The sequence below is a fragment of the Zea mays genome, chromosome 2 (assembly GCF_902167145.1).
Source record: "Zea mays cultivar B73 chromosome 2, Zm-B73-REFERENCE-NAM-5.0, whole genome shotgun sequence".
NCBI lineage: Eukaryota > Viridiplantae > Streptophyta > Magnoliopsida > Poales > Poaceae > Zea > Zea mays.
Genome location: NC_050097.1, coordinates 24,344,191 through 24,360,453, shown reverse-complemented (window position 1 = coordinate 24,360,453; position 16,263 = coordinate 24,344,191). Strand labels below are relative to the sequence as shown.

The following is a 16,263-nucleotide window of genomic DNA, read 5'->3' as shown; positions in this document are numbered from 1 at the left end:
CTCGGGCAAAGACCCGGAAGACGGCGAACTCCGCTCCGCCCGACCCCAGGGCTCGGACTCGGGCTAAGACCCGGAAGACGGCGAACTCCGCTCCGCCCGACCCCAGGGCTCGGACTCGGGCAAAGACCCGGAAGACGGCGAACTCCGATCCGCCCGACCCCAGGGCTCGGACTCGGGCAAAGACCCGGAAGACGGCGAACTCCGCTCCGCCCGACCCCAGGGCTCGGACTCGGGCTAAGACCCGGAAGACGACGAACTCCGCTCCGCCCGACCCCAGGGCTCGGACTCCGCCCTGGCCTCGGCCGAACGACCTCCGCCTCGCCCGACCCCTTGGCTCGGGCTCGGCCACGGCAACTGAAGGCAAGACTCAACCTCGGCTTCGGAGGAAACCCCACGTCGCCCTGCCTAGAGCACAGACCGCCACGTCAACAGGAGACGTCATCATCATCCTACCCCGAATCGACTCGGGCCACGGAGAACAAGACCGGCGTCTCGTCCGGCCAGCTCCGCCAGAGGGGCAATGATGGCACTCCACAAGCTCTATGACGACGGCGGCCCCCAGCTCTCTTACGAAAGCAGGACAACGTCAGCAGGGACTCGACCGCTCCGACAGCTGTCCCTCCATCAGGCTCCGCCGCACCTCCGATAGCCACGACATCACGCCAGCAGGATGCCCAGATCTCTCCGGCTGCCACATCGGCATGTACCTAGGGCGCTAGCTCTCCCTCCGCTAGACACGTAGCACTCTGCTACATCCCCATTGTACACCTGGGTCCTCTCCTTACGACTATAAAAGGAAGGACCAGGGCCTTCTCAGAGGAGGTTGGCCGCGCGGGACCGAGGACGGGACAGGCGCTCTCTTGGGGCCGCTCGCTTCCCTCACCCGCGTGGACGCTTGTAACCCCCCTACTGCAAGCGCACCTGACCTGGGCGCGGGACGAACACGAAGGCCGCGGGACTTCCACCTCTCTCACGCTCGGCTCCGGCCGCCTCGCCTCTCCCCCCTCCGCGCTCGCCCACGCGCTCGACCCATCTGGGCTGGGGCACGCAGCACACTCACTCGTCGGCTTAGGGACCCCCCTGTCTCGAAACGCCGACAGTTGGCGCGCCAGGTAGGGGCCTGCTGCGTGCTGACGAACAGCTCCCCGTCAAGCTCCAGATGGGCAGTCTCCAGCAACCTCTCCGGCCCGGGACGGTGCTTCGTTTCGGGACTCTCGAGTTCATGTCCTTCGACGGCAGCTACGACATGACGCTTCTTCCACCGCCGCGCGACTACGACAATGGCGGCCGACAACCCGCTCGCCGGCGGCGGAATCGACGACGTCTACCCCGCGTGGTGGAAAAGCAACATTCGGGCTCGCTCCGTTCTCTCCCCCACCGACGGAGGAGGAGGCGGGGCCGTCAAGGCCAGACGGGAGGCCACGCTTCACCGGCCGTCGAGCGAATCGACGCCCCCGACGCCCCGACGGAAGGCACGCCGGACATCGACCTCGCGTTCAAGACGGAGGCAAGCGCCGTCCCCCCGCGGCACGATGACCCCGAGCAAGAAGACGACGCCGGCGCGCTCGTGGAAAGCCTGCAGGACGTCGCCCTCGAACCAGAGATGACGGCGCAACCAGTCCCCGATGTGACTACGTCGCTCCTCGTCGACCAAGAGGTAACAACTGACTCCCATCTTGCGTCATTTCGACTCGGCCTCAACCCGCCAAACGACCTCGTTTTGGCGGGCGCCCTCATTGAGGCGAGTGCAACCCCACTGAGGTTCTGTATGCGATCGCCTTGGGACCGACTGACGGACGTCTCGACCTACGGGCCCTCTGGGTCCGAGGAAGATGACGATCCCAGCATCGGTTGGGATTTCTCCGGACTTGGCAACCCCAGTGCCGTGCGGGACTTCATGACCGCATGTGACTACTGTCTGTCCGACTATTCCGATGGAAGCCGCAGCCTTGGCGACGAGAGCTGCGGCCCAAGCCGCGAATGTTTCCACGTCGAGCTAGGGGATCCCACCGAAGGCAACCACCTTGGCATGCCGGAGGATGGTGATCTCCCTAGGCCGGCGCCTCGCGCCGACATCCCACGGGAGCTAGCTGTGGTCCCCGCTCCGGCGGGGGGTTACGACCCACAACTCGAGCGAGTCCGCGAGGCACAGGCCAGGCTCAACGAGGGAACAGGAGCACTTGAGCCGATCCGTCGAGACGTCGGACAGGCATGGGTGGGCCAACCCCTGGCCGGGGAAATACGTCATCTGCCCCAAGGTCCCCAGCACCGCGTCGCCAATGACGTCAGGATCAGGCCGCCGCCCGCATCCAGCGGGGTCGGTCAGAACCTGGCAACTGCAGCAATGCTCATCCGCGCGATGCCGGAGCCGTCAACCACCGAGGGTCGGCGAATCCAGGGAGAACTCAAGAATCTCCTGGAAGGCGCTGCGGCCCGGCGGGCCGAGAGCACTGCATCCCGGAGGCAAGGATATCCCTCGGAACCTCATGCCGCGACTTCCCGATTCTTGCGGGAGGCCTCGGTCTACACCGGGCGCACGCGCAACACCGCGCCTGCGGCCCCGGGCCACCTCAGCAACGAGCACCATCGGCGCGACCGTCGTGCTCACCTCGACGAAAGGGTGCGCCGAGGCTACCACCCCAGGCGTGGGGGACGCTACGACAGCGGGGAGGATCGGAGTCCTTCGCCCGAGCCACCCGGTCCGCAGGCTTTCAGTCGGGCCATCCGACGGGCGCCATTCCCGACCCGGTTCCGACCCCCGACTACTATCACAAAGTACTCGGGGAAACGAGACCGGAACTGTGGCTCGCGGACTACCGCCTTGCCTGCCAACTGGGTGGAACGGACGACGACAACCTCATCATCCGCAACCTCCCCCTGTTCCTCTCCGACACTGCTCGCGCCTGGTTGGAGCACCTGCCTCTGGGGCAGATTTCCAACTGGGACGACTTGGTCCAAGCCTTCGCTGGCAATTTCCAGGGCACATACGTGCGCCCCGGGAATTCCTGGGACCTTCGAAGCTGCCGGCAACAGCCGGGGGAGTCGCTCCGGGACTACATCCGGCGATTCTCGAAGCAGCGCACCGAGCTGCCCAACATCACCGACTCGGATGTCATCGGCGCGTTCCTCGCCGGCACCACTTGCCGCGACCTGGTGAGCAAGCTGGGTCGCAAAACCCCCACCAGGGCGAGCGAGCTGATGGACATCGCCACCAAGTTCGCCTCCGGCCAGGAGGCGGTCGAGGCTATCTTCCGAAAGGACAAGCAGCCCCAGGGCCGCCCGTCGGAAGAAGCTCCCGAGACGTCTGCTCCGCGCGGCGCCAAGAAGAAAGGCAAGAAGAAGTCGCAATCGAAACGCGACGCCGCAGACGCGGACCTTGTCGCCGCCGCCGAGTATAAGAACCCTCGGAAGCCCCCCGGAGGTGCAAACCTCTTCGACAAGATGCTCAAGGAGCCGTGCCCCTACCATCAGGGGCCCATCAAGCACACCCTCGAGGAGTGCGTTATGCTTCAGCGTCATTTCCACAGGGCCGGGCCACCCGCCGAGGGTGGCAGGGCCCACGACGACGACAAGAACGAAGAACACCCAGCAGGGGGGTTCCCCGAGGTCCGCGACTGCTTCATGATCTATGGAGGGCATGCGGCGAACACCTCGGCTCGGCACCGCAAGCAAGAGCGCCGGGAGGTCTGCTCGATGAAGGTGGCGGCGCCAGTCTACCTAGACTGGTCCGACAAGCCCATCACTTTCGACCGAGCCGACCACCCCGACCATGTGCCGAGCCCGGGGAAATACCCGCTCGTCGTCAACCCCGTTGTCGGCGATGTCAGGCTCACCAAGGTCCTGATGGACGGGGGCAGCTGCCTCAACATCATCTACGCCGAGACCCTCAAGCTCCTGCGCGTCGATCTGTCCTCCGTCCGAGCAGGCGCTGCGCCCTTCCACGGGATCATCCCTGGGAAGCGCGTCCAGCCCCTCGGGCGACTCGACCTCCCAGTCTGCTTCGGGACACCCTCCAACTTCCGAAGGGAGACCCTGACGTTCGAAGTGGTCGGGTTCCGAGGAACCTACCACGCCGTGCTAGGGAGGCCATGCTACGCGAAGTTCATGGCCGTCCCCAACTACACCTACCTGAAGCTCAAGATGCCGGGCCCCAACGAGGTCATCACTGTCAGCCCCACGTACAAACACGCGTTCGAATGCGACGTGGAGTGCGTGGAGTACGCCGAGGCCCTCGCCGAGTCCGAGGCCCTCATCGCCGACCTGGAGAACCTCTCCAAGGAGGTCCCAGACGTGAAGCGCCATGCCGGCAACTTCGAGCCAGCGGAGACGGTCAAGGCCGTCCCCCTCGACCCCAGTGGCGACACCACCAAGCAGATCCGGATCGGCTCCGGGCTCGACCCCAAATAGGAAGCAGTGCTCGTCGACTTTCTCCGCGCGAACGCCGACGTCTTTGCGTGGAGTCCCTCGGACATGCCCGGCATACCGAGGGATGTCGCCGAGCACTCGCTGGATATTCGGGCCGGAGCCCGACCCGTCAGACAGCCTCTGCGCCGATTCAACGAGGAGAAGCGCAGAGCGATTGGCGAAGAGATCCACAAGCTAATGGCGGCAAGGTTCATCAAAGAGGTATTCCATCCCGAATGGCTTGCCAACCCTGTGCTTGTGAGGAAGAAAGGGGGGAAATGGCGGATGTGTGTAGACTACACTGGTCTCAACAAAGCATGTCCGAAGGTTCCCTACCCTCTGCCTCGCATCGACCAAATCGTGGATTCCACTGCTGGGTGCGAAACCCTGTCCTTCCTCGATGCCTACTCAGGGTATCACCAGATCCGAATGAAAGAGTCCGACCAGCTCGCGACTTCTTTCATCACGCCGTTCGGCATGTACTGCTATGTCACCATGCCGTTCGGCTTGAGGAATGCAGGTGCGACGTACCAGCGGTGCATGAACCATGTGTTCGGCGAACACATCGGTCGCACGGTCGAGGCCTACGTCGATGACATCGTAGTCAAGACTCGGAAGGCTTCCGACCTCCTCTCCGACCTTGAAGTGACATTCCGGTGTCTCAAGGCGAAAGGAGTCAAGCTTAATCCTGAGAAGTGTGTCTTCGGGGTGCCCCGAGGCATGCTCCTAGGTTTCATCGTCTCCGAGCGAGGCATCGAGGCCAACCCGGAGAAGATCGCGGCCATCCCCAGCATGGGACCCATCAAGGACTTAAAAGGGGTACAGAGGGTCATGGGATGCCTCGCGGCCCTGAGCCGCTTCATCTCACGCCTCGGCGAAAGAGGTCTGCCTCTGTACCGCCTCTTAAGGAAGGCCGAATGTTTCGTTTGGACCCCTGAGGCCGAGGAAGCCCTCGACAACCTGAAGGCGCTCCTTACGAAGGCGCCCGTCTTGGTGCCCCCGGCGGATGGAGAAGCCCTCTTGGTCTACGTCGCCGCGACCACTCAGGTGGTTAGCGCCGCGATCGTGGTCGAGAGGCAGGAGGAAGGGCATGCATTGCCCGTTCAGAGGCCGGTCTACTTCGTCAGCGAAGTGCTGTCCGAGACCAAGATCCGCTACCCACAAGTTCAAAAGCTGCTGTATGCTGTGATCCTGACAAGGCGGAAGCTGCGACACTACTTCGAGTCTCACCCGGTAACTGTGGTGTCATCCTTCCCCCTGGGGGAGATCATCCAGTGCCGAGAAGCCTCGGGCAGGATCGCAAAGTGGGCGGTGGAAATCATGGGAGAAACGATCTCGTTCGCCCCTCGGAAGGCCATCAAGTCCCAGGTATTGGCGGATTTCGTGGCCGAATGGGTCGACACCCAGTTGCCAACGGCTCCGATCCAACCGGAGCTCTGGACCATGTTTTTCGACGGGTCGCTGATGAAGACAGGAGCCGGCGCGGGCCTGCTCTTCATCTCGCCCCTCGGGAAGCACTTGCGCTACGTGCTGCGCCTCCACTTCCCGGCGTCCAACAATGTGGCCGAGTACGAAGCTCTGGTCAACGGATTGCGGATCGCCATCGAGCTAGGGGTCAGACGCCTCGACGCCCGCGGTGATTCGCAGCTCGTCATCGACCAAGTCATGAAGAACTCCCACTGCCGCGACCCGAAGATGGAGGCCTACTGCGACGAGGTTCGGCGCCTGGAAGACAAGTTCTTCGGGCTCGAGCTCAACCACATCGCTCGGCGCTACAACGAAACCGCAGACGAGCTGGCGAAGATAGCCTCGGGGCGAACGACAGTCCCCCCGGACGTCTTCTCCCGGGACCTGCATCAACCCTCCGTCAAGCTCGACGACGCGCCCGAGCCCGAGGTACCCTCGGCTCGGCCCGAGGCGCCCTCGGCTCAGCCCGAGGTACCCTCGGCTCAGCCCGAGGTACCCTCGGCTCGGCCCGAGGTACCCTCGGCCCCCGAGGGCGGGGCATTGAACATCGAGGAAGGGCAGAGCGGGGCCACGCCAGACCAAGATTGGCAGGCCCCGTACCTGCAATATCTCCGTCGAGGAAAGCTACCCCTCGACCAAGTCGAGGCTCGGCGGGTAGCGCGACGCGCCAAGTCATTCGTCTTGCTGGGCGACAAAGAGGAGCTCTACCATCGCAGCCCCTCGGGCATCCTCCAGCGATGCATCTCCATCGCCGAAGGTCGGGAACTGCTGCAAGAAGTACACTCGGGGGCTTGCGGCCACCACGCAGCACCCCGAGCCCTTGTTGGAAATGCTTTCCGGCAAGGCTTCTACTGGCCAACGGCGGTGGCTGACGCCACTAGAATTGTCCGCACCTGCGAAGGGTGCCAATTCTATGCGAAGCGGACACATCTGCCCGCTCAGGCTCTGCAGACAATACCCATCACCTGGCCCTTCGCTGTATGGGGTCTGGACCTCGTCGGCCCCTTGCAAAAGGCGCCCGGGGGCTACACGCACCTGCTGGTCGCCATCGACAAATTCTCCAAGTGGATCGAGGTCCGACCTCTGAACAGCATCAGGTCCGAGCAGGCGGTGGCATTCTTCACCAACATCATCCATCGCTTCGGGGTCCCGAACTCCATCATCACCGACAACGGCACCCAGTTCACCGGCAAAAAATTCTTGGATTTTTGCGAGGATCATCATATCCGGGTGGACTGGGCCGCCGTGGCTCATCCCATGTCGAATGGGCAAGTAGAGCGTGCCAACGACATGATTCTACAGGGGCTCAAGCCTCGGATCTACAACGACCTCAACCAGTTCGGCAGGCGATGGATGAAGGAACTCCCCTCGGTGGTCTGGAGCCTAAGGACGACGCCGAGTCGTGCCACGGGCTTCACGCCGTTTTTCCTGGTCTACGGGGCTGAAGCTATCCTGCCCACTGACCTGGAATACGGCTCCCCAAGGGCGAGGGCCTACACCGAGCAAAGCAACCAAGCCAGCCGAGAGGAATCGCTGGACCAGTTGGAGGAAGCTCGGGACAGGGCCTTACTACACTCGGCGCGGTACCAACAGTCCCTGCGACGTTACCACGCCCGAGGGGTCCGGTCCCGAGAACTCCAGGTGGGCGACCTGGTGCTTCGGCTGCGACAAGACGCCCGAGGGAGGCACAAGCTCACGCCCCCCTGGGAAGGGCCGTTCGTCATCGCCAAAGTTCTGAAGCCCGGAACATACAAGCTGGCCAACAATCAAGGCGAGATCTACGGCAACGCTTGGAACATCAAACAGCTACGTCGCTTCTACCCTTAAGATGTTTTCAAGTTGTTCATATACCTCGCACCTACGCAAAGTTTAGTTGTCAAGGAAGGGTCGGCCTAGCCTCGGCAAGGCCCGACCCTCCCTCGGGGGCTAAAAGGGGGGAGACCCCCTCTGCGTCGAATTTTTTCCTCGAAAAAGGACCTCTTTTTAGCAGGATTTCTTCCGTGCTTCTTGACTACTTTGGAAAGCGGATCCTGGAAACGACGAGGTACACGTAAGCAGCCAAGGCTGACCGAGCCGAGGGACTCCTACGCCTCCGGGATACGGATACCTCACTCGTCCCCTTCTGCGATAAGTAACTTGCGCTCGGATAAAGCGACTCCGTGGACCGAACGAGTCATCACGTTCGGAAGCTCTCCCGCCGAAGCAGTCCTTCAAGCTTTCTCGACTAAATCGGGGACAGGGCCTCATGGACGGGTGAAAGTACGCAGTCCAGATGCTCGAAGCAGGAGGAAAAAAGACGCAGCTTCGCAAGCGCGACGAGGGCGTGTTCTTCTGGCCTCGGCGGCCGCAGAAAGCGCACGCTACAAGATGATCTGATCCTGCAGGCTCGGGTCTTCACGCCGAAGGGAGCCGCAGCACCCTCGGCATCGACGACGTCTACAGCAAAGCCCGACCCAGCCTCGGGCGGCGCCGAGGTCCAGGGGCTCCTCCGGGAATCCGGCCCGAGCAGGCGGCTCAACCGGTTACCCCTGAGGCCTCGGGCAACCGGCTTCCAAGGGCGCTAGCCCGATCCGAGGCCTCGACTGACCGACTTGGGCGTCGGCTCCGCTGACGGGCAACACGGCTAGGCTCCGGCCAACCAGGTTCCCCATTCTCGAGTCAACTCTGCCTCTGTTCATACTGATATCGCTACCCCCGGCCTCGATCCACCAAAGGGCGGCCGAGGGGTCTCTTCAACTAAGCTAGAGGAGCCTCACATAACAAGGCCGAACGGGCCGAGGGATTCCTACGCCTCCGGGATACGGATACCTCACCCGTCACCTTGACACAGGGGCAACTCATGCTTGGTAAAGCGGTTCAGATAATCAAACAGGCGAGACTTAGTGCTCGGAAATGAGGAAAAAACACGGCTCCGTGCCAAAATCACATACGCGTTCAGGCCTCGACAGCCACAATGGACAAAAACACTGGCATCCAAGGTGCCATCACAAACGGGACTCCGGTTCCGTCCCCGGGGGTATGAGCGACCTCGGGCCTGCGGGGCGACGACCTCTGCAGCGGCAGCCATGGCCCCGGGTGAACGCAGTCACCGGAAGGCTCTTGTTCGCGGTCCCACTCAAGGGATGCGAACAAGCCATCAAAGCCAAAGAGCGGGCCGCCTCCAAGCGCTCCGGTAGATCCTCGCTGCCGTCCTCGCCCCGAATGCGAGGGGGAAGACGGAATGTTGCGTCCTAGCTGGACAGCAACAGTTCGCCTTCCCCGGCATGACTGGAGGACGACCCCGTCGCAGCGCGGGAGGACGATTGCCACCACCAGAAGCTGGAAGAGGAGGTGGTTCGCCGACCCGCACGCGAGGTAGAGCCCCGGCTCGCCTCGGCCCCCGCCCCAGCGAGGATGACGAACGCACCCGACGCTGAGGGTGGGACCGCAGCCTGGTCTGTCTCTCCCCATCCAGGAGCTGGAGGTCACCGTCTTGGGTGGCCACCGGCGGAAGGGAGCAACCAGGCTGCCTGATGAAAATCCTTGAAGCCGAACGATGGCTGAGAGGTACCAACTCCCATGGAGTTGCATTCCTCCAACGAGGAGGCGGAAAGGCGACGGATACCCCCCATCCGGGGGCTTGGAAGACGGGAAGACCCGGCGCTTAAGGGAGGAAGAAGACATGGTTGCCTTACGAAAGGAGCCTCCCTCCTTTTAAAGGCAACTCCCCCTACGTGCGCCCCCAGGCGCCGCGGGCCGAGTCTTCTCCAACACGCTCCGAGGCCCTCCCCTGCGACTCGGGGGCTGGGTCCCGCATGTCATGAAAGCCGGCTCAGGGCAGAAGAAGCCAAACCGCCGCGCATGGTGCGCACGACCGTCCAGCAGTTACAGGCGACCCCCCATTTCCGCCCAGACCAACGGGCAGAAGGGGCGGGCAGCCATGCAGGCGGCATGCAACCGCGCCAGATGGACGCGCTTCTCCGACTTCTGACACGCCAGCTTGGAACCCAGGCCCACGCGTCGAGCAACCGGCACGCCAGTTGCTGCATGCAAGCAACCGCACCGCCACTTGTGCCACCATCGCGCCTCTTCGGTTGCGAAGCCTATGCCACGACTCGAGGCGACCCAACAGCGCCAGACTGGCGCGTCGGTCAAAGCGACCGAAAGTGGGCCGGCAGTAATGGCGGTGGCAGGCGGGCGGGCGCAGCGGTCACGTCGTCAGCCAGGCTCACGTCCCATCCTGAGACAGCAAGAGAGCCTCCTCTCACGGCATGAAGACGGTGCACCCGTGACCCGTTCCTCGAACGGATCACCCGCGCGCAACGGCCGCCCCGCCAACCACTCGCCCCGTCGCATTAACTCCGCGGCGGGACACGCGGCGCCTCTGGTAGGAGGAGCACGCGACGCTTCACCTTCGCCGTAATAACCGCGTCAGAAAAGGTACGCCACGCCGTCCGATTTCGTATCCTTTTCTGTTTTCCTCTTTCTCTATCTCTTGCAACAGGGACCGGGGAAGGGGGATACCCCGAAAGGGATCCTTCTCCACGAAGGAACCGGGCTCCAAGCCCCCCATTACTGATCAGGGGTTCGAAGGCTGGCCCCCCAAGGGTTCAACAGCCGCCTCAGATCGCGTGGGCCCGACACCCACTACTGGTCAGGGGTTCGAAGGCCAGCCCTCCGAAGGGCTCCATGGCCGCCTCAGGCTACTCGGGCTCCGCGCCCATTACTGATCAGGGGTTCGAAGGCTGGCCCCCGAAGGGTTCACAGTCGCCTCAGACACCGAGCGAGGGATGACCAGGGGTACGTTCGATACATAACCGAGGCTCGGGCTGCGCTCCCGAGGTACCCTAGGACATATCCGAGACCAGCGGGAACGATCTTGTAACGGAATCCCATCGGAGGGAGGCATCGAGCCCTCGGACCCCGTCGCCAGGGGACCGGGTCCGGCAAGTCACCCGCAGGTACTTTTGGGCGTGCCTCTGGGCCCCTAGCCGACCCCCAACGAACGGGGCACGGACGTCCACTCGGATTACCCGCTTGCAGCTCACCGGAGACACCATGTTCGGTGCCCATCGAGGGTAACATGGCGCACTCCCCCCTCCTCCTTGCGGAAAGGCGACGTAGGGGCGTATGTAAAAAGCCGAGTCTGTCCCTGATCGTCCTCTCGCCCTGTGCAGAGGCTCGGGGGCTGCTCTCGCAAAAACCGGCTCCGGCCAAATCGTTGACAGCGTCAACATACCAGCCCGAGAGCTTGGGCCCCGACCGTGCACCCGGGCTACGGCCAGTTCGCATGAGGGAACGACCAGGCCAGCCGAAGCGTAAAGCGAAGCATTAAGACCTCGAAGGAGTGTAACCACTCCTCCGAGGCCTCGGGGGCTACACCCGGCGGGTGCGCTCGCGCGCACCCGCCGGAACGAAATGCAACCGAGAAAGGCTGGTCCCCTTGCAAAAAAGTGCGACAAAAGCCTCCAAGCGAGTGCTAACACTCCCTTCGAGGCTCGGGGGCTACTGTCGGGGACCATAATTAGGGGTACCCTCAAGACGCCTAATTCTCAGCTGGTAACCCCCATCAGCATAAAGCTGCAAAGGCCTGATGGGCACGATTAAGTCAGGGATCAGTCCACACGAGTGACGCGATCACGCTTCACCCGAGCCTAACCTCGGCCAAAGGCAGCCGACCTCAAGAGACTTCCGTCTCGCCCGAGGCCCCCCTTTTTTATGGCGGACACATCACCGGCTCGCCCAAGGCCTTGGCTTCGCTCAGAAGCCAACCTTGACTAAATCACCGCACCGACTGACCAAATTGCAGGGGCATTTAACGCAAAGGTGGCCTGACACCTCTATCCTGACACGCGCCCCCGGCAGAGCCGAGGTGACCGCCGTCACTCCACCGCTCCACTGGCCAGTCTGACAGAAGGACAGCGCCGCCTGCGCCACTCCGACTGCAGTGCCACTCGACAGAGTGAGTCCGACAGGCAATCAGGCCTTGCCAAGGGCGCCATGACGAACTCCGCTCCGCCCGACCCCAGGGCTCGGACTCGGGCAAAGACCCGGAAGACGGCGAACTCCGCTCCGCCCGACCCCAGGGCTCGGACTCGGGCTAAGACCCGGAAGACGGCGAACTCCGCTCCGCCCGACCCCAGGGCTCGGACTCGGGCAAAGACCCGGAAGACGGCGAACTCCGCTCCGCCCGACCCCAGGGCTCGGACTCGGGCAAAGACCCGGAAGACGGCGAACTCCGCTCCGCCCGACCCCAGGGCTCGGACTCGGGCTAAGACCCGGAAGACGACGAACTCCGCTCCGCCCGACCCCAGGGCTCGGACTCCGCCCTGGCCTCGGCCGAACGACCTCCGCCTCGCCCGACCCCTTGGCTCGGGCTCGGCCACGGCAACTGAAGGCAAGACTCAACCTCGGCTTCGGAGGAAACCCCACGTCGCCCTGCCTAGAGCACAGACCGCCACGTCAACAGGAGACGTCATCATCATCCTACCCCGAATCGACTCGGGCCACGGAGAACAAGACCGGCGTCTCGTCCGGCCAGCTCCGCCAGAGGGGCAATGATGGCACTCCACAAGCTCTATGACGATGGCGGCCCCCAGCTCTCTTACGAAAGCAGGACAACGTCAGCAGGGACTCGACCGCTCCGACAGCTGTCCCTCCATCAGGCTCCGCCGCACCTCCGATAGCCACGACATCACGCCAGCAGGATGCCCAGATCTCTCCGGCTGCCACATCGGCATGTACCTAGGGCGCTAGCTCTCCCTCCGCTAGACACGTAGCACTCTGCTACATCCCCATTGTACACCTGGGTCCTCTCCTTACGACTATAAAAGGAAGGACCAGGGCCTTCTCAGAGGAGGTTGGCCGCGCGGGACCGAGGACGGGACAGGCGCTCTCTTGGGGCCGCTCGCTTCCCTCACCCGCGTGGACGCTTGTAACCCCCCTACTGCAAGCGCACCTGACCTGGGCGCGGGACGAACACGAAGGCCGCGGGACTTCCACCTCTCTCACGCTCGGCTCCGGCCGCCTCGCCTCTCCCCCCTCCACGCTCGCCCACGCGCTCGACCCATCTGGGCTGGGGCACGCAGCACACTCACTCGTCGGCTTAGGGACCCCCCTGTCTCGAAACGCCGACACAATGATAGTTTCATTGTTAAAATGGCAAAGTCCATGAAGGAAAAATTTGACAAGTATTGGGAGACAAGCAATATTACTCTTGCAGTTGCATGCTTCTTAGATCCTCGGTACAAGATGAAGGTAGTTGAATTTTATTATAGTGAGATGTCAGATGATTATGGATTTGATGATATGTATGAATTCAAAAAAGTTTTACAGAAGATTTATGATTCTTATTCCGACATCTATGCTTCACTGGATACTAGCAATGTGCAACAACCTACTGATAGAACTAGCAGAAGTACTAGAACTTCTCATTGCTATGTGGACTTAAATGAGGAGCCAAGGAAAAAAAGACTAAATTCATTTTTGAGGGACAATGAATCTGACCAAGTGAAGTCTAATCTAGATAACTATACCAGTGAGCCATTATTGAAGTGGAAAGATGGTGAATATTTTGACATTTTGAGTTGGTGGAAAGCACACTGTGGAAAATATCCTATCCTTGCTCGAGTTGCAAGGGATGTTTTGGCTATTCCTGCTACCACAGTAGCATCTGAGTCAGCATTCTCTTCTGGAGGAAGAGTTGTTCATAAATATCGTAGTTCCTTGGACCCTCAAGTTGTCGAGGCACTTATTTGCTCTAATGATTGGATAAGAGCGTCGAGGATAGGTCATTGCCACTTCTATACTTCTCAGTATTGTGTATCTGTTAAACTGAAAGCCCGTTCAATGGATGAATCACTAGTAACTTTTTGTGTTTATTTATTTATTTCAGATCAAAATGATGTATCTTCAATTCTTGATGAGTTACCAAGTGATGATTATATAAATGATGAAGTCCAACAAGATGAAGGTATATGAACTATGTACTTACTTTTTATTGTTAGTTTTGAATACACAGTTTTAGTTATTTGTAAATAATACATACCTTGTAGTTGTAGGTGCTCATGTTGATGGTGATGACCACATTGTAGGTCTGGAATAAAATTAGGATTGCTCTTTATTAAGGTGATTCCTTGTTCCTTATTTATTTTCACTCTTATGATGGCTTTTTATAACACATTGTTTTATATTTTTTCACTCTTATGTTGTATCCCTGTACTCTTGGCGTCGCGTTGCAGATTCCAAAATCTCAGGTCAAAGTGGCATTCCGTAGAGAAAGCATGTGTCGGCGTTTCGAGACAGGGGGGTCCCAAAGCCGACGAGTGAGTGTGCTGCGTGCCCCAGCCCAGATGGGTCGAGCGCGTGGGCGAGCGCGAAGGGGGGAGAGGCGAGGTGGCCGGAGTCGAGCGTGAGAGAGGTGGAAGTCCCGCGGCCTTCGTGTTCGTCCCGCGCCCAGGTCGGGTGCGCTTGCAGTAGGGGGGTTACAAGCGTCCACGCGGGTGAGGGAAGCGAGCGGCCCCAAGAGAGCGCCTGTCCCGTCCTCGGTCCCGTGCGGCCAACCTTCTCTAAGAAGGCCCCGGTGTAGGATTACGGGGAGGCTACACTAGCGCAAAACAAAATTTTCAACCCCATAATACCAAGAACTACTGCGGTTATAGGTCATGGAATTACCACTAGACGCGCAGAGCAGCGGAAGACGTCTCGATGTAGACGAACGCGTCGAGCAGTGCCGTGCAGTCGCCGGTGTCCTTCACGTCCTCGCACGGTTCGTCCAAGTGCTCCAGATGCAGCACCTCCGAGGTATCCACACGTACAGGGAGGAAGCGCCGCGTACCGAACTGCTAGGTTCGCGACGGCGGCTTGGCGAGGGCGAGAGGTGGGCGGCGGCTGTTAGTTCGCAGGTGGCGAATTAGGTTATTCTTAACCGCGCCCCCCCCTCATTATATAGGCGTTATGGTGGGCTTCTGACGCCGAGGCCCATCATTAACCCTAAAGCCCAGTCTAATTTCGGATCTAATCCGAATTAGGCTTCCTTCCCCTTAAGTGTGTGACCCTATAGGTTCACGTACAAATAGACATAGCCCGAGTACTCTTACTTGGCCCAATAATTGACAGCGGCCTCTAGCAAGACATGTCAACTCCTATGTGTACGTAAAGATCATATCAGACGAACCATTGCGACATTACGTACATGCTGTTCCCTTTGTCTCACGATATTTGGTCTGGCTCTAAGCTGACCTCTCTTTCTCGATACTGTGAATTGGAATCCTTTCAATGGTTAACTCTTAACCCTAGCACGGCCATGCATTTCTTGATCCAATCACTCGAGGGGCCCAGAGATATCTCTCTCACAAAGAGAGGGACAAATTCCATCTTGACTGACCATGCCTCATAGCATGCTTCCTGACAAACCCAAAACTACCTTTATAACTACCCAGTTACGGGATAGCGTTTGATAGTCCCTAAGTAAGTCAATTCACATCTTGAGAACATGCGACAATCTTAGGTCTAAGGATACAGTATTCATGTTGCAAGAAGAGAACTATATTACAATATCTCACGTTGGGTCGGTCCAGCCTCATGTCATACATGCGCCCACATTATTAATTTAACATCTCCATGTTCATGACTTGTGAAATGTAGTCATCAACTAACACATGTGCTAGTCATCGACTCTGACTAGGGACATCATTTAGAATAACCATATAAGTAAAGAATCTCACAAACAATTCACATAATTGCTAATCAATACAAGGTGCCTTCCATGGATATTCAATTAAGCAATATATATATCATGGATACAAAGAAATATGCTCATCTCTATGATTATCTCTAGGGCATATTTCTAACAGTCTCCCACTTGCACTAGAGTTAATCTAGAAGATATCTAATACCCATAGATCTCACGTGTGCCTCATGCTTAGGTTGTGGAAGAGGTTTTGTCAAAGGATCAGCAACATTCAAATCCGTATGTATTTTGCATATCTTTATCTCACCCCGCCTAATGAATTCCCGTATGAGGTGAAACTTCCGCAGTACGTGTTTGTTTTTCTGGTGGTTCCTTGGCTCCTTAGCTTGCGCAATAGCCCCATTGTTGTCACAGTAGAGGTTCAATGGGCTAGATGCATTAGGAAACACACCAAGCTCGATGAGGAACTTCCTTATCCAAACACCTTCCTTCGCAGATTCAGAAGCTGCAATGTACTCGGCTTCTGTTGTAGAATCAGTCACAGTCTCCTGTTTGGAACTCTTCCAACTAACAGCACCACCATTTATTGTGAACACAAAACCTGATTGCGATTTTAACTCGTCTGGGTCAGTTTGGAAGCTAGCATCGGTGTAACCAGTTACAACGAGCTCCTCCTTACCCCCATATACCAGGAACATTTCTTTAGTCCTTCTTAAGTACTT

The 16,263-nt window shown here is 59.5% G+C and overlaps 1 long non-coding RNA gene across 1 annotated transcript; it reads left to right on the top strand.

Moving 5' to 3' along the window:
- The first annotated feature begins 13,515 nt into the window (after nucleotides 1-13,515).
- LOC103646149 (uncharacterized) lies at nucleotides 13,516-13,960 on the top strand. The gene is made up of 3 exons (XR_562018.4): nucleotides 13,516-13,639; nucleotides 13,745-13,822; nucleotides 13,905-13,960. It is a non-coding gene; the product is annotated as an uncharacterized lncRNA (long non-coding RNA).
- Nucleotides 13,961-16,263: the final 2,303 nt, after the last annotated feature.